Raw genomic sequence first — 18610 nt, forward strand, 5'->3', positions numbered from 1 at the left:
CCTGCGTGATGACTGTGCAAGACATCACTTTCTGGGAAAGAGTGGGAACACTCGGATTTACCCATTCGTTCCTACATAGTCCGAATGGTGCCAGTGAATGCAGATGGTTCTGTCCCATTACATTTGTAATGGGACTCTTAAAGACCGACCCCTTACAGAGTGGAAGTACATCTTATTGACAGCAATGCTGTTATATATGCTTTATTCATGGGGGAAAATCATACAAGTCCAAACTGAAGGGAAGTGAGCTGGAACAAGGAAATAAGAGACAAGTATTCTTACACAGAAAAATGGGAACGGTTTGAAAGCACAGAGAGATTTAATGTTAAAGGCTGTAGGAAAGTGCAGCTTCTCTATGGGAAAGTGCAGCCTCTCTATGACAGCTGAGGCTTGTTCCAGTAGCACATATATAAATATATGTGGTATATAAATACTGATGTATGTATGTAAGGCAGATCGAAGCCAGGAAGGGAGATAGAATATTGGTGGCACTGCCGCCAGCAATCCCTTCCCTTCTCAAACTTGATCTGTCCACCTCCCCACCCTGATCTCCTGCCCTTTCCTTCCCCTCACTAGCCCATCTGGTCCTTCCCTGCCTCCCTCCTGCCCCCCCCCATGGACTTACCCATGCTGGGCATCCTTCTCCATCCACTGGTACACAGACCTGGCTGCTCACTGCTTGTGACAGTGGCCAGGCTACTCCATATTGCCATGCAGACACATAGGATGGCCCACCAGCAGTCTTGTCCAGCAGCTGGCAGGGAATCCGTATTTGGGTTGGTGGGTCAGAAGCTGGGCAAGGCAATATAGCTAACAGCCATTCCCAAATGTTCTGCGCGTTAAGTATTACGGAACCATCGACACACATGCCTGTTTTCAGCAAGTCATGACAATGGGAGGCCAAAAAGGGCAAAGCAAAATGCCAGGGGCGAAAAAACCCCCAAGGAATAAGATCCGAACAGATGTCAAGAAGTGCATTTCCATGCAGATAATTATAGAAGTGTAAAGTTGCCTCTGAAGCAAAAGCAAACTCCAGGGTCATTAAAGAAACAATTATGTGCTATCATGGGGGAAGTGGTATACTATAGAAAATTAGCTTTAATAAGTCAATTGTTGTTTTTTAACTAATTTGCTAGAAGACTTCCCCCCCCCCTTCAATCATATTTATTTGTTTAGGCTTGGGGATATAGCGCCTCACTTCCACTCCAAATGGAACAAAAATGCAAGGAGAGCTTGCAACAATTCATGAAATATACTGAAATAACTGCTGATGAGGTAGACGGAATTATAACATTATATGCAAATATTTTCTACACCATTGCCTTGTTTATCTAAAGTTTTGATTGTTCCAGGCTTAAATATCATCCCTGTTCTCCATGGCAGTATTTTTTTGTTGCCACTGAAGCATCTGCTGTCAAACCACCACTTGAGATGAGCTGACATGTCGGGAACCCTCCAAAATCTATATATCATCATTATGGAGGCTCTGTATAACGTGTCCTCATTCAGCTACAAAGGTTACTGGGTGACCTAGGAACAGTTGCTCTTTCTTGGCAGAATCTACCTCACAGGGTTGTTCTGAGGTGGGGGACAGGTATACTACCTTGAGTTACCTGGGGAAAAGGTGGAAGAAACATGTAAGAAATAAAGATTAACGGTCTGATCCCTGTGCACTGGCAACAGCAATCGCAAATGTCACAAATGACTGCTGTCAATTCATGAAGGGTGCTGCAGGCCAGCTGGCTCAATTACACACCCCTTCCAGGCATTGCTAGGGGGTGTGTGGGGTGCAGGCTGCACCAGGTGATACACACAGAGGGGGTGACTCCACTACTAACCAAAAATTTTTAAATCTTGGTATTTTTAAATAATACCATCATGTTGTATATCGCTTGATGCGTAACTTCATGTGGAATGCAATGAAACAAACCAAGTTGAAATATTTATATTCTATCAAGAGTTATAGCCAAACAACCAGTGGGGCCAGGGACAATGGTGCATCACCCCACCCACTGCCTGAATTGTTGTCCCACCCACTGTATGGGAGGAGGTCCATCATGGGGGTGATGCATTGGCCTCCCACACCTAGTGACACCACTGCTTCCAGGCATGGGGCAAATGCACAAAGCAGTGGCATAGCTAAGGGGGTGCAGGGAGTAGCAGTTGCACCGGGCATCAAGCTTTGGGGGGGGCAACAAACTGAGCTTGACACTAGTGACCAAAATTGTGAAAATCTTAGTATTATGAATAATACCATCATGTTCTATATCATTGGAAAGGTAATTTTATGCTGAATGCAATGAAACAAACTGCATTGGAATATCTGTATTTTATCAAACGTTATGGCCAATTAACCATAAAATGTAAACACAACTGCCTTATGAAACAAAAAGTGGATTTTCTTATCTGAAAACTGACCTATGAAACTGATTGTTCTGAGAGGCAATGGCATGTTATTATGTTATTGACATGCTGCAATGACATGTTATCATGATACAGTATGAAACCAATAAGGTGTTAATATAAGTCAGCTCTCATTTCCATGTATCATAAGACCGTTACTCCTGCTAACTGGGTAAAAAGGCACTTTTTCAAGTGGTGCCCCTCTTATATTTAGCAAGGGGAGAATAACCATCCCTCTTCAGCCCAGCACACTATTTCGAACCATTCAGGGACACACTTTTTATTTATTGACTTAATTAATTTTGATTTTGTCTGGGGGGGGGGCTATAAATCTTCTTTGACCCCCAGGTAGCAGATAGATGCCTTAGCTATGCCACTGACTGGGAGGAGACAGCCGAGCCAGTGGGTGGCAAGCTGCTGGGGGTGAGAAGGTGGGTTCCTCCCAATTTTCACTTTTTTAAAAGCCCAGGCGTGATGTCACTTTTTGTTGTCACATTACTTCCGGGGCAACATTTTGAATTTGGCACCGGGCTACACGATCGTTAGCTACGCCACTGGTACAAAGCTATCATAAGAAGATCCTTAATCTTCATTTCTTAGCGTAGAAACTCTCCTTTCTCATTTGCTCTACCCATCATATTGATGGATTAGTAATTGATTAATGGAGGGCCACATCTCTGCATGCCCAGACTTGCGATGCTTATAAAGAACTGAACTTACTGGATCCATCACAAGGCAAAGTGTCGGATGTGCAGGCAAAAGGACTGCAATCAATAACCGTTTTATCTCCTGTAACTGGAATTGTTTGGGAAAACATTTTGCCTTGATTCGCACAATGCGAACGGTAGCGAGAGGCTGTAAGCTCTTAAATCATTGTGGTAGAATATGTCAGTCACAGATCATCAACTGTGCATCTGCTACAAATGAAAAGATGGGGGGGGGAAGCCTTAGAGTTCCAGCTGATCATGCTCCATTCTCCTTTCTCCCTCCCTGAACAGGAAGCCAAATGTTTTCTATACAGTAATCCATTCACAATTGGAGTTTTGTTTGTTCACAAATTAGCTGAATATGCAGAGATATGTTAGCTATTCAAAAGGGCTTGAAAGGGGCTTTTTCATGTGGACCAATTGCAGAACAGCGAGGGACTGTTTGCTTTCCAAAAAAAAAAGGGGGCGAGGGGGTATAAAACCAGTCCAAGTGAAGCAGCAGGCCGTCCCTGGCATCCGAAACCGTGCCCTACATTTGCCAAAGCCAAGCCCAGTTTGAACTTCTAAAGAATTATTTTGAAGGAATTATCCCTCCATCCGTGGCCTCAAGAAGGTTTCTCCCATCACGTATCCCTGGGCTGGGCAGTCTGGTTTCCTTCAATCCAAACTTTTTCTCAGGTTTGAGGAGTGGGTGAAGAAATGTACCTGAAGTTGAATGAAGTTAAACCCAAACATATCTGTTCAGATTTTCTACATCTCTTTTTTTTTTTAAATTGGCCATAATTTATTTCCCTTGAACATTAAGGCCTAGTTCATACTACACTGAATATGTAGTCCCTGCTGTGTTGCTGTCTGGACCATACCACTTCTGACTTTGAATACTGCTACACACACACACACACACACACACACACACACACAGAGAGAGAGAGAGAGAGAGAGAGAGACTTTTTAGCCACTGAAGGAATGTAATAACCTTCAATTCCTCTAGTGTAGGCTGCCACCCAAATTTCAATAATCACATTCACACAACACCAGAACCAGGAGACATCTACAAAATGTTGGGAGAGTTCGGACAGAGAAAAGAAAATATTTCTTTACCCAGCGTGTAATTAGTCTGTGGAACTCCTTGCCACAGGATGTAGTGATGGCATCTGGCCTAGATGCCTTTAAACAGGGATCGGACAAATCTCAGGAGGAAAAGTCCATCACAGGTTCCAAGCTGTGATGAGTATGTGCAACCTTCTGATTTTAGAAGTAGGCTGCCTCAAAATACCTGGTGCCTGGGATGCCACCGGGACGCAGGTCTCTTATTGTCTTGCGCACTGCCTGAGGCATCTGGTGGGCCACTGTGAGATACAGAAAGCTGGACTAGATGGGTCTTTGGCCCTGTCCAGCTGGACTCTTGTTACGTTCTTATGTTCTTAATCTAAAGCCAATTTCAGGGTTTCTGTCAAGGGGAAATCATCTAAGAGATATTAAGGGAAGCCAAATCAATTTCTATAAGATAAAATTTATCAGGAGGGCTTCTGCATCAGGTCTTTTTCAAGATTACATTTATCAAGTCAACTCTGAGAAGGTTGTGGGTCAGTCACTTTGCCCCTCTTATTTTTATATTTTTAATGAATACACAGTATTTAAGATGCACAAATCCCCATTCCTTTAACCACGAAGTGGGGTAACCCACACTTTGATTGTCAAGCTTTGGCAATGACAACTGATAAAACTTCATAAACCTGCCAACAGAAGGTTCGGAGAGTTTTGAATTTGAATTAGTCCGCTCGGCACTCTAATTCATTAAATTCTCAATGTAGGCGAAGAACAAAATGTTCCAAGCGGACGTTAATAATTTAAATTGCTGCATTTATATAAACCATTACCTTCATTAATAATAAACACGGTTGTCAACTTGGTGTAGGCAGTTCTTCTGTAAATATAGAAATTTGGTAATTATCTCTTCGGACTGTTTGTATGCTCAACAATCAGTAATACATGGTGGAAAGCTGCAGTATAGAATATAGAATCCTTTTTGCGGTAAAGGAAACTGGGTTGTAGGGGAACGTATTCCAGGCTAACACCAAATTGTAAATGTATGGGACGCGCTTAGTATCTGCACTTCAAATCAATGGTTTTCAAACTGTGTTCCAGGAGACCACAGGAAGCTTAGCAGGGGTTCTTCCATGAGAAGATTAGTAATGGCTGATATGCTTACCTGGAAGGCAGTTTGCTTACTGTTATTGATCTGCTCATGCAATGAGAAGGAGTGCAACAAAGGAGCGTGTTGGGAATGGTTCAAGTCATTCCAATTGTTTCATGTTGGGTGACGGCGACTCCCAAACGGCAGTGGCAGTGCAACCTGGAATGTCACTCGATGCCACATCGAGGTCCACCACCTCTGCACAATTACAAAATATTTAACAGCGCACTCCTAACTAGCACCTGAACAGGCAGGTAGGTGCAATTTGGGGGCTGACTGCAGGCCAACCCGGAGCAAGGGAAAAAAAAATTCCCCTTCCTCTGGGTAACACTACAGCAGTCCCAATGGGGCTACTCAGCTCTGTGCCACCTAAATGGTTGCAGGCTGCCCGGGAACAGAGCTAGGATCCGGCATAAGTACTGCTGATTTAGGCCGTGCAACAGATCATGAACTTTTTATAAAGGGACCATTGACGGATGAAGAGCATGATTGCAGATGTGAATCTGGACTCTTGCGGGGAGGGGAATGGCTTAGAGTGAGCTTTAGGAGGAAATGTTCCAACTGGGAACCCCTCTGCGCGCTCTCTCTCTCTCTCTCTCTCTCCTCCACTGCAAATCATCTCTATCCCAACATTGCTTTGCAAGGGAGAATCATGCTCTCCCTTCCACGTCTTCTCTGCTGCATATTCAGGCTTTCCTAAGGGCACTTTCCTAAAGACTTTCCTAAAGGAACTTCCTAAGCAGAAGCTGTTTTCAGGCAAATGTCATACACGCAACTCCATTCTAATACTTAGGCCCCCATTCTGTCCCCCACCAGTTTACATGATGCAGCTCCAATTTTGGAGCATGTGCTACATTCTATGAAGAGGGGGTAGATAGCCCAGGAGAGGTAAATATTTTTTTATTTACCTCTCCATAGGACACCTGGCCACCAATGGGTCTCCTTGAACATATACCAGCTATTTCCAAGTAACCTCAGGGGATGTGCTGGGTCAGGAAAAGGGGGATTGGATCTCGGCATGCACTAGTACTGCCATGTCCCATGCCCTCCTTCGCTTGCATTGTCTCTGCCCACCCCACCCAATCCTCCCCCAAACCACCCATCAATCACCCATGAACTACCCACATTGCCACCTTACTTGCTCTGGCAGAGTTTCCGTATGCTACTGTCATGTGTGTGGGGGTCTCTGGCCATTCGTGCCAGCAGTCCTGCAACACAAAACATCCGTGCTCCATTCTAAGGCCATACCAGGACCTAAGGGTGGATCAAAGAGCCTTAGCTCTTTTGGAGTTATACAACATTTATCCCAATTGCCCAATTACAGCAGGAAGATCGGAGTTTGTATGGCCTGGCCGGAACACACAAGCCCCTTCCCCTGAGAGGATTGGCGGAGGGCTGTGGCTGGGGGGAACAGAGGTAATTTAAGGACGCAGCAACAGTCCCCCTTCCTTCTTTGATCGTGGGCATCGAGCCAAGCCAGAGGTTCAGCTGCAGACGGTATCCTCCTCGTGGTGGTGAGACGGGCTTGGCGGTGCAAAGGGGGGGTGTGATTGGCGGGCCAATCCCCCCCCCAGGAAGGGGAGGTAGCATGAAGAGGCTCCTCGGGGAGCTGGCGGGGGGCTCCCATGCCCCCCCTTGGGTGAAGAGGGTTGTCCCCCTCCCGGGCAGGCGGCCTCATAGAAGGCGGCATCACCCCCCCCACTTATTCCGCCTGGGGAACAGGGTTGGTTCTGGGGCCGCCCAGTGGTCCCGCCTCTGCCCCACACGGGGGTTTCGCTGCACCTGCAACTGCAGGTCTCAGCCTCCTTTTTTCTGTATTAAATTGCTAATAAAGTGGCCCTTTTTCCCACATGTGTTGTCTCGAGTATTCATTGGACTGTGCCCAGACAAAGTATTATTGTCCCTACGCAGAAAACAATCTATAATTCTTTCATCTTATCTAATACCACTGGGAATAAGTAAAAAAATACTGACTCGGGTTTGTTAATTAATTCTAGTAGTTAATTGAACATAAGATGCTGAGTTAGACTTATAATGAGTCAGACCCGTTGCAATACTGTCTGGCAGTGGCTCCCCAGGGCTTTAGTCAGACAAGACATCTTTGTCCAGCCCAGTGATTTTCAACTTTTTTCATCTCGCGGCACACTGGCAAGGCACTCAAATGGTCAAGGCACACCATCAGCTTTTTGACAATTGACAAGGCACACTGTGCTGTCAGTAGGGGCTCACATCCCCTAATGGTCCTATTGATATATGACACTCTCCCAAATCCTCGTGGCACACCTGGGGACCATTTGCGGCACACCAGTGTGCCACGGCACAGTAGTTGAAAATGGCTGGTCCAGCCCCACCTGACGATCCCAGGAATTGAATCTGAGACTTTCAGAATCTAAAGCGTGTGCTTTACCACTGAGCTACAGCCCTAAATTACTTCCACCCTGTAGCAAGTGCTTATGTGCTGACCAAACAAGTTTTAGGCCTTGGATTTAAATCGGTTTTGGGCTGCTTGGTTGCACAAGACTGTCACAGGCAGATAATTGTCCTGGGGATACTCCCTGACAGGTATTAAAACAAGACTAGCTATTTTGGGATCTCCTTTTTACAGCCCATTTCCAGTCTATGGCAATATTCCTGCAACCTGTGAATAATCTAATCTATATTTGTATCAGGTAGTTATGCCAAGCTAAGTAATGAATTCCAAAACTGAGCTTGCTCCCTAAGGCTGGAATTCTATGCACACTTACAACCCAGTCCTATTGGGGCTGGCAGTCCCGCAGGACAGCAGCATCAAAATGGCCTCTGCTGTATCCTGCGGGGCCAGGCAAGCAGCTGGAGGTCTCCTCAGGGTAACAGAACATCAGTTCCCTGACCCTATGCTAGACTGTGACATGTATAAGAATCTAAGAACAGACCCGCTGGATCAGGCCGTAGGCCCATCTAGTTCAGCTTCCTGTATCTCACAGTAGTTGGCAACCTTCCGTCTCGAAAGACTATGGTATCGCGCTCTGAAAGGTGGTTCTGGCACAGCGTCTAGTGTGGCTGAAAAGGCCGATTCGGGAGTGACAATCCCTTCCACACTGGGAGCAAGTGCAGTCTGTCCCTGGCCTGTCTCCCTGGCTATGGGCCTTCCTTCTTTGCCTCTTAGCCTCAGACTGTTGGCCAAATGTCTCTTCAAACTGGGAAAGGCCATGCTGCACAGCCTGCCTCCAAGCGGGCCGCTCAGAGGCCAGGGTTTCCCACTTGTTGAGGTCCACTCCTAAGGCCTTCAGATCCCACTTGCAGATGTCCTTGTATCGCAGCTGTGGTCTACCTGTAGGGCGCTTTCCTTGCACAAGTTCTCCATAGAGGAGATCCTTTGGGATCCGGCCATCATCCATTCTCACGACATGACCGAGCCAACGCAGGCATCTCTGTTTCAGTAGTGCATACATGCTAGGGATTCCAGCACGTTCCAGGACTGTGTTGTTTGGAACTTTGTCCTGCCAGGTGATGCTGAGAATACGTCGGAGGCAGCGTATGTGGAAAGCATTCAGTTTCCTCTCCTGTTGTGAGTGAAGCGTCCATGACTCGCTGCAGTACAGAAGTGTACTCAGGACGCAAGCTCTGTAGACCTGGATCTTGGTATCTGGATCTTGGTATCTGCTGTATCTCACAGCAGCCCACCAAATGCCCCAGGGAGCACACCAGATAACAAGAGACCTGCAAGGCTTCCTGGGAATTGTAGTTAAGAACATAAGAACAGCCCCACTGGATCAGGCCATAGGCCCATCTAGTCCAGCTTCCTGTATCTCACAGCAGCCCACCAAATGCCCCAGGGGGCACACCAGATAACAAAAGACCTGCATCCTGGTGCCCTCCCTTGCATCTTACACAGCCCATTTCTAAAATCAGGAGGGTGCACATACACATCATGCCTTGTAACCCGGAATGGATTTTCCTCCAGAAATTTGCCCAATCCCCTTTTAAATGCATCTAGGCCAGGCGCCATCACCACATCCTGTGGCAAGGAGTTCCACAGACCAACCACACGCTAAGTAAAGAAATATTTTCTTTTGTCTGTATAAGATTGTGCTTTGAGAATCCCTTTACCTTTGAAATCAGTTCTCTGTCTGGAACGTTAGAACAGCATGATCCTGGACGTGTTTACTCAGAAGTTTGTCTCATTATGTTAAAGTTCTGACTTGGGCCATTTTTGGGGGAGTAAGCCCCACTAAAACCAGTGGAATACTCAATGCTGGCCCATGACATTTTGCTACCTGAAGTGGAGCACCAAACAGTGCCCTTTACCTTTTCTGTCACTTTCTTTTTCCATAAAATCATACCCCCAGTTCCTTCCTTGCTTCAAATTTCTCCTTCCTTTCCTTTTCTATTAGGAAGAGGAGAAGCAGCATTGTGTCATTTTGCCTTCTTTCCTCCACAAGTTATCCATGGGTAGGTGGGGGATCCTGGATAGGTTCCTGTGTTATCCTTGAGAACTGGTTCACAATTCACCAACCAAAGTGGCTTGCTTCACTTTGCTCCACGGTAGCACCAACCCTGAGAACACTTCCCAATAAACGGGCATGAGTTTAGACCAGTGGTTCCCAAACTTATTTGGTTCATAACACCCCCTCAACCTTCCCGGCTGAGCCAGGTACCACTATCTTGGATGTTGCAAAATCTTGCAAGATTGTGGTTCCCAAATCTCACAAGGTCTTGCAAGATTTTGTGAGATTCAAGATGGAGGTGCCAGATACTGAATGTGGCCATGGATTTGACAAGGACAGCCAAGGCCAAGGATTCGTCTCCCATGCCACAATTAACCAGTTCGCTCCAAATCAGGATGCCCTCAGGAGGTATTTCCTGTTCACAGAATCTAAGGTACTAGTGCAGTGTTTTTCATGGTTTGTCCTCCGCTGTTCCACTTCACATGGTTCACCTATTTAGAGTATCACTGGAAGTAACTGATGATGACGTCATCACAAGTTACTTCTTGATGGGGGGGGGGCAGATGCAATGTGACAAACACCAGTAAGAGCTCAGGGTGGACGGGAGGGCTTTTTTGAGCGCAGAAGAACATGCTTTGGAGTTCTGCCCACTGATCCAAGTCACCTAATGTATTTTTGATGTCACATTCTTGGTCTCGCTGCTGGGTGGCAGGTATCCAGGGGTCCTGCAAGTACCACCAGACACCACCTCAAGTACAAAGGGTTATACCTGTACCACCGTTGAGAAACACTGTACTAGTGCAAGCAAGTACAACATGGTACCAGTGCAAGCTGGCCTTCTAAGTCAGCCTGAGAGAGAGAGAGAGAGAGAGAGAGAGAGAGAGAGAGAGATTGTACTGACAATAAAAATGCAGCTTTCCTCTTGGTTTGTGAATCTGAGGTCTTTTGCCACCAGTTCATGTTACTGGCTTGAGTCATGCTCTCTGGACAGACACCCAGCATCACATACTCATGTACACACATGCATCCCTCTGCATGCTGTAAATACAAAGGCTTGTCAGGTCACAGTCTCCAGTGGCAGAATAGTTCAGGTGCTCCATCAGAGGGAAAGAAAGAGCTGACTTCTGATGGTGGCAAAGAGTCAGGCTTTATTGCAAGGAAGTTTATCATTTTCATAACCGGAAGGATTAAATGTGGCCTCATCTGTCCTGACAAAGAAACATTCAACTCCACTTGTAATTTATGTATTATTTATATCAGTGGCTGATCCAATTTGTCACTGTAGTTTTAGCTGCCACTCTTTCCCATGCGGGCTTCTGGGACCTTTGCCTGAACTCTGTTCAGAGGCGTAGAAGATTTGTGCGGCAACAGGGGTATGGTCGAGCTAGGGGGAAAGCCCATAAATCATGAGATTTACAGATTACAAAGGTGCAGTGTTTCTCAAAGCGATCTTTGATATATGAGCACCTCTCTTTCTTCTTGCTTACAGGTATACTTAAGCGTCATCGTTGCGTGGCACTGATGAGCAGCATGTGTTTATGGCAGTCAACATTTTTTGTGGATACATCAGCAAGTCAGGTTTTAATTTGGGCCCCCATTCATTGAAATCTAACTTCAGTGCCAAGGCTCAGTTTTGGAACGTCATGTTTAACTAATAACCACAGAAAGTGCTTCTGAGCCTGTGATCTGAACCTTATCACTCTTTGGCATGCTTATGCAGGGTCCTCACCACTGAACTGCAAATCTCTTCCTCTTCTCTTCCCAAGTTCCACCCACTCACAGCCAGTCCTAACCAAGCTGCTCGTGCCGCGACACAGTAGTGCCAAATCAGCCATCACTGTGTTCTGCCTGGGCAAACAGGCAGCTAGAGATCTCCTCGAAGAAAGGGAACATTTAGTAAGGGAGCAGCCTTTAAGGGTCTACTCAGATCTGAGCCAATCACTAATACAGAACCCAATAGCCCCATGTAGGACTTTCAGGCCTCCTCCACCATCCCCATCGCTCCTGGGCCTGAATCTCCTTCCCCCACCCTGAAACACCCTTTAAACTATAGCAGTGCTCCTTTTAGAAAACAGGAACATGACTTAGAGCCCAAGCCTGTCCAACTTTCCAACACTGGTGCAGCTGCAATCTATTCACAAGGCAAGCAAACAAATGTTCCCTTACCTTGTGGAGAACTCCATAACTACCCTTCCACCACAAGAAGCAGTGCACACTCCACTGACGACTATACCAGGGCTGGAAAGGTGGATAGGATTTGGTCCTTAATGAGTCAGATCAGCGGTCCATTTGCTCATTATTTACAGTGACTGGCAGTAGTTTCTCTATGGTTTCAGACAGGGTGTTTTTTTTTCCTACCTTGGGGTGTCAGTGATTGCACCTGAGTCCATGATACATGCCTGAGCTATGGCTCTTCCCATGAAACTAAACTAAACCATGTGCTGCACTAAAAAGGATATCCTAAATTGTCATCAAGCGTATAGTTTTGAAAATGCAAAGTTTGATCAACAATCAAAAAGAAGTATTTATGCACTGTGTACAGCATATATACACAAACCATAGAAAGAACCCAGTTTTTTTAAGCTAATGATCATTTTTATTAACCAAAAGATTGAAATATTCTGTATAAATGATAGATTCAAAGCAAGGCAGAGCAAGCAGTTTGTGATCTTCGAATAAACAATGAATTTTGGCAACATTCCACCAAGTCTTGTACCATAAACCCCTTTCTTGACATTTCAGCTGCCTGCATTATTGTGGTATCTTATACACATTTTTTTTCTCCTCCCCTGTGTGATTTCATGAACAAGATAGTCTGCAATAGCAGAAGGGCATTGTTTGTGTTAACCAAGGCTGGGGCCTCTGAGGTCACTCATGTCTATTGATTGTGGTTTGGTTCCTCAGGCGTCCACATCTTCGGGCTTCAAAATGAAATGGCAGGGTTTGCTCCTGCAGAGTTCTTTGAGGATCAGGACCTTTTCTAGGCAAATCATTTCTATAGATAAGGCCCAATCTGAATTTTTATGAGTGTAAGATCCAACTGTGTGAATAATTTAAGGTGAGGAACATCTGGGGCACTGGCTATGTTTGATCTTCAGATATCACGCCTGTCAAAATTGAGAGGCTGGGATGTATAAACGGCATCATTATTTTAAGCAGCAGTTTTGAGACTTGTCCTTTCTTGCTATTTCTGTTTTGAAATAGATTCACAGTACTACGTGTCACTGGGCCGCTTTTCAACCCAGCGTATTTCTTTTCCATTTTCATCTAAGAAACAGATACATTTGGCCAGTTGTTCCATCTTCGGTCAGCTTTGTACCTAAGGCATCTCCTCAAAGCTGCTCATTTTAAATTTGGGCGTATTAAAACGGCAATGTCATTATTACTGCAATGTGTTCCTTGAACTGATAAAGAAGTTATTTTTGTTCTTTCGGTGTTTAGGGCCATGGATCTATTTTTGACCCAAGTGATAATGAAATGGTTTCCATACTATTATGGGATGAGTTCCCCTTGCTCCTTTTTTTTCACCCCATCTATTTCCCTTTAAAAAAGGCTCAGTTTAAGGTTTAATAGAAAAGAGTCTTTCCTGAGTTACTTTGAAAACAGTCCCATTGAAGAAAAATCACATAGCCAAACAGCCAGGTTAGTGTCTTCTGCATCTGGGCCCAAACAAGTACAGCCCTAGCCAGCCCATATGCTGAGATTTAAATACCCCAGCTGATTAGGCATCCAAGCACACCCAGCCAAACCAGAAGGCAGGCAAGGTTGCTCAGGAGGATCCGATCAGGAGGACCATGTGATTATCATTACTCATTTTTTAAGGTCAAGTCTCAGGATCTTTGGGTGTGTTCCAGCTTGGCTCTCTCAGAGATTGAATGTATGGGGTCAAAGAGGTGTGACAGACTCCTCAAGCTGATGTGGGGATAAATACAATTAGGGAACAGTACAGTTTAGATTAGTTGCTGCCCACACCTATGGACCTTTTGCTAGAGTGGGACAAGTGTCCTGCAGTAGCAAAAGGCAGAGAGATGGCACAAGGAGTGGCATCTCCTTGTGCTGCTGCAGCAGCAACATCAGAGCCATGTTGCTGTGGACCCTGGGCTGTGTCAGCCTCGCTAAGTCTGCAGTGGGGGTGTGCAATGGGTGGGGTGGGGTGGGGAAAGGCAGGGGAAGTTTCAGGAAGATGGGGGAAGGGAAGGTTTTGGTTCAGGAGGTCTGGTCTAGAGCAGGGGTGCTCACACTTTTTGAATTTTTCCATGTGTACTCCAGGGAATGCAGGTTAAAATCCCAGTCTGGCTTTACTTGGAGTACAGGCAGAATATTGAGCTGAATGCAGTACCGAAGTTTGGGGTGTGCCCTCCCCATCCTCTTCCTTCCTCTTTCCCACTGATACAGCCGCGCCAACTAGATTTACTCTGCATCCTGCTTTTTTTTTGGGGGGGGGGGGACTTGGCTGCAACTCCCCATTAGGGCTACAATCCTATACATTGTATAGGGCAGCAAGAATTTCATGGCTGGTTCCCGTAAGAACATAACAACATAAGAACAGCCCCACTGGATCAGGCCATAGGCCCATCTAGTCCAGCTTCCTGTATCTCACAGCGGCCCAACAAATGCCCCAGGGAGCACACCAGATAATAAGAGACCTCATCCTGGTGCATCTGGCATTCTGATGCATTTCTAAAATCAGGAGGTTGCGCATACACATCATGGCTTGTACCCCGTAATGGATTTTTCCTCCAGAAACTTGTCCAATCCCCTTTTAAAGGCGGCCAGGCCAGACGCCATCACCACATCCTGTGGCAAGGAGTTCCACAGACCAACCACACGCTGAGTAAAGAAATATTTTCTTTTGTCTGTTCTAACTCTCCCAACACTCAATTTTAGTGGATGTCCCCTGGTTCTGGTGTTATGTGAGAGTGTAAAGAGCACCTCCCTATCCACTCTGTCCATCCCCATACATAATTTTGTATGTCTGAATCATGTCCCCCATCAGGCGCCTCTTTTCTAGGCTGAAGAGGCCCAAACGCCGTAGCCTTTCCTCATAAGGAAGGTGCCCCAGCCCCGTAATCATCTTAGTTGCTCTCTTTTGCACCTTTTCCATTTCCACTATGTCTTTTTTGAGATGCGGCGACCAGAACTGGACACAATACTCCAAGTGTGGCCTTACCATTGGTTTGTACAACGGCATTATAATATTAGCATTATAATATTATAATAGTAGCTCCTCAGGGAGCCACGGCCCATAGTTTGAGAACCACTGGCCTAAGTGAAAAGTGAAAAAACCATATGCACTAGAAACAGTGTTTGTTTATTTGAATGCACAGGCTCCTCATTCCCTACAGCTCAAAGTAAGCTATCACGAGCCATAGTTATGTAGAATGAACATGTTCTCGAGCATTTCTTTCAATGGAACTCATACAGGAGAAACTTCCTCTTTGCAGGGTCTGAGTTTGTTTGTTTTGTTGTTGTTGTTGTTTTTAAAGCATTCTCTTAAATCAAAGCCAAGGAAGGAATCATTCATTGGATTTCTCCTTCAATATCGTGAAAATCGGTGCCGTTTGAAAAACATGCTTCAACAATGTGCCTGAGATTAATTTGCAAAACTACACATTTTTTGAATATCTAAAAATAGGGGTTGCCAAGCAACAGGGTGAGAAAAAAATATGCGGCCATATCAATTGGAGGAAGTAAACTGCTTGTACAGTCTGAAAGCATATGCAGATGAAATTCATCCTATCAAGCGGGGAGTCTTTTCTGATGTCTTCTTCTTCTTCTTTCTTTTTTTTTTTTTAAAAAGTATGTAATTTTCAGCTAGGTTTCCTGGTGCAGGCCCTCGAAAGCCTTTTCATTTGTGAAATGCTTGTTATGTCTGTCATGAATATGATTTGAAGATATTGGGGGGGGGGAATGTTTGAAACAATACCAGTTTGGGTTTCATTATTCATTACGCTACTGAGTCAGGATTAGTATTCTGCGGGGGTCCTAAAGCAATATCGAGCAGTCATTTTGGAGATATTTCCAGATCACGTTTATTCTCTGAAGCTCCTGACTTTGTACACAGACCGTTCCCCGAGGGACAGAGTGATATTGGCAGGCCCGCATAAATGGTAATTGTGTCGAAGGAACCGGGCCGATGATGAGACGCTCTAGTGGGAGGCTAAAAGAGAGCGCAGGGTTTAATTACAGTCTGCCGATCCACAAACTGTGAAGAAAGAGCAGGCTAGACTATGTATTTGGCATTGATCTGGGAGCCGTTATTAACTTTCCAACAGCCTCTTCAGCAGCATTACAGGAGATCAACTTTGCATAGCGACAGCTGCACCTTTTTCCTTTCTTTGCAGGATTAAATGCCCCAGCTGTGACTACAAGTGTCGCCTGACACATCGGAGGCTGTTATCCAAATGAGAAAGCAAAAAGCACATTACAGTAATACAGGGGGGAAAAACTAATGGGGGTAAGCCACGCTCTAGCCCTGTTTAAGAGCTCTCAGCAGAGTTAAAGCAGTGGTTCCCAAACTGTGAGCCATGGCTCCCCAGGGAGCCATGGGAAACAGCAAGGGGAGCCATGGAATCTTCACAAAAAGTCCGCTGCCCTGTACAATGTATAGGATTGTAGTCCTAATGGGGAGCCACAGCCAATGGCCCAGTAGGTCAAGGGAGCCGCCAGTTGAAAAAAGTTTGGAAATCACTAGGTTAAAGTCACATGGATGGGAGATTGGAATTGTGCCTGCTGGTTCTTTCTCCCACACCCACACACCTCCCATCAGGCACCACATGGTTCTGTGTGCCTATGCACATAAAGGAATGCCCCCTTATCTGTGGGGGTTCTGGAACCCCCCCCATGGATATCTGAAACCACGGATACAAGCAAACGCTCATCCCTGCGGTCCCTGGGGGCTGCCCACTCTGGAGGTGAAGGGAGCTCTGCTCCCTTCTCTCTGGAGGTGCCTCTGAGTTTGGCAGTGGCCAGGGATGGACATCCACAGCCTCTGCTGAGCTCAAAGGCCCCTTTAGATGTGATGCACATATGGGGTGCCCATGCTGGGGGGGCAAACCTGATCCATGGATAAGTGAAGCTGTGGATACGGGATCCATGGATATGGGGCCCGCATACAAGTATATATACATATAGCTACTAAATTATACAGAAAGAATTTACCATGTTCTCAGAGATAAACAGCCAATCATCTCCTAGATGTCAAGAGTGAGATCTGCTGCCATAAACCCAGTCCCACTCCATGGGTTTATTTGACCCTTATTAACTCAAAACATTGCCCCTTGCCTATCTGTTGAAGCAAATCATTGCTTGCATTTTTTGTAATTTCTATAACTACCATTCCGCGATCAAAACTGAAATTGGAACATTACTTGGCTCGAGTGGAAGAATGTAATGGCTGGTGCGGTTCCATCCACAACAGTATGAGCCTCCCATTTCCAGCTGATTGCCATGGGATTTGTGAACTGACTGCAAGGCCTGATGTACAGTGAGTGGACAAATTAGGACTGACAGCCCACTAACGCTGGCATAGCAGGGCCACATGGCCTTCGCTATATCCAGCGCATATTAGGAGTAGGCTGCAGGTCTCCTTGGGCAAAGGGATATTTTCCCCCTATCCCAAGTAACCCCCCAGTCTGCCCAATGGCCCACTTGGATCTGCACCTGCTATTTAGCTGGCTCAAGTCTGATCAGCCCCGTGCAGGGTGTTCAGGCCGCGGAGGGAGGGACAGAATACGGCAGAGGCCTGATTCGCCAATCTTACCCCCTCCTGGGACCAATCTGCCCTGTTCCACCCTCCCCCAGTGCGACTCTACTTCCACCGGTGGCCGATCATCAGGATGCAGCTTTGGTGGGGCAGTACAGGCCTCCCCAACAGCGCTGCCTGCTCACGCTGTGCCACAGACATGTTTTATGGCATGTGTGTGCCACCTTGTGCCAATGCAGGGCTCGCTGTGCCGGCAGACCAGGTAAATAGGATTGCTCTGTGAGTCTCTGACAGTCCATGTCATGGCAGCTCTCAGTGTCGCAAACCCAAATACTTCACGCCTCCCGGGGAAATGGGAGAGTAAAGTGTGATTTTCAATTATAGCTTCCAAAAACTGTTTATCTTCTACCATTGTGTTTGTCTCAATTGTCAGTCCTTTCCGAAAAACACTGGAGCCTTTATACTAAGCAGTTGTTGGATTCCTCGTTTCCTTGATGTCGGCAAAAAGGGTCTATGGGTTAAGACATCCCTCTTAGGAGAGGCCTTTTCCGAGGCATCAAAATGAGCTGCATTTTCCACGGGAAAAAAATATTTTAAAAGAAAACAACAGATCAACAAAGATAAAGAAACACACTTGTGAAAATATCCCTGGGTGGTGAGTTCACACCGCTGCAATAGTAGAAACCCTCTCGCTTGTTGGTATGGATGTGGCATACTTGTGCGGACATGAAAGCCTTCCTTTATAGTTGCTCTTTCTGCGGGTCGACAGTTCTCCCTTCTCGTCTTTCTCTTGCCGGGGTTATTTCTCTAGTTTAAAGGTTCATCTGCCTTTGAGAGAACAAATACTCGGCTGGAAATTAGCCAGGAGGAAACGGAGTCTCAATGGAGCTCTATTTTAAAAGAAACGGGGGAGGGGAGGGGAGAATCTACTTTTTTGCTCCACTATTTTTTGCCTCTTTGGAAGCCGAACTCAGGACCCAGGTGGCTCGGTTCCTAGTTACACTAAGGCCTTTTTAAAACTGCTACAGCTTGAAAGCTGCTTTACATTCTCAGATGAAACAACAAGGTTTTCTGTGCAAATCAGAATGAGGTTGAAGGATTTTCATGCCTTCCTCTTTTTTTTCCCTCTCCCTCTCGCTCTTCCTCATATCGTGGCATTAATTAGGAATGA

General features: G+C 45.9%; 1 pseudogene; it reads right to left on the reverse strand.

The window, feature by feature from the left end:
* LOC136657068 (zinc finger protein 420-like) overlaps positions 1-18610 on the reverse strand; it is a 657687-nt pseudogene that overhangs the window by 261912 nt on the left and 377165 nt on the right.

This window comes from Tiliqua scincoides, chromosome 7 (assembly GCF_035046505.1).
Source record: "Tiliqua scincoides isolate rTilSci1 chromosome 7, rTilSci1.hap2, whole genome shotgun sequence".
In the NCBI taxonomy this organism is placed as follows: Eukaryota; Metazoa; Chordata; class Lepidosauria; order Squamata; family Scincidae; genus Tiliqua; species Tiliqua scincoides.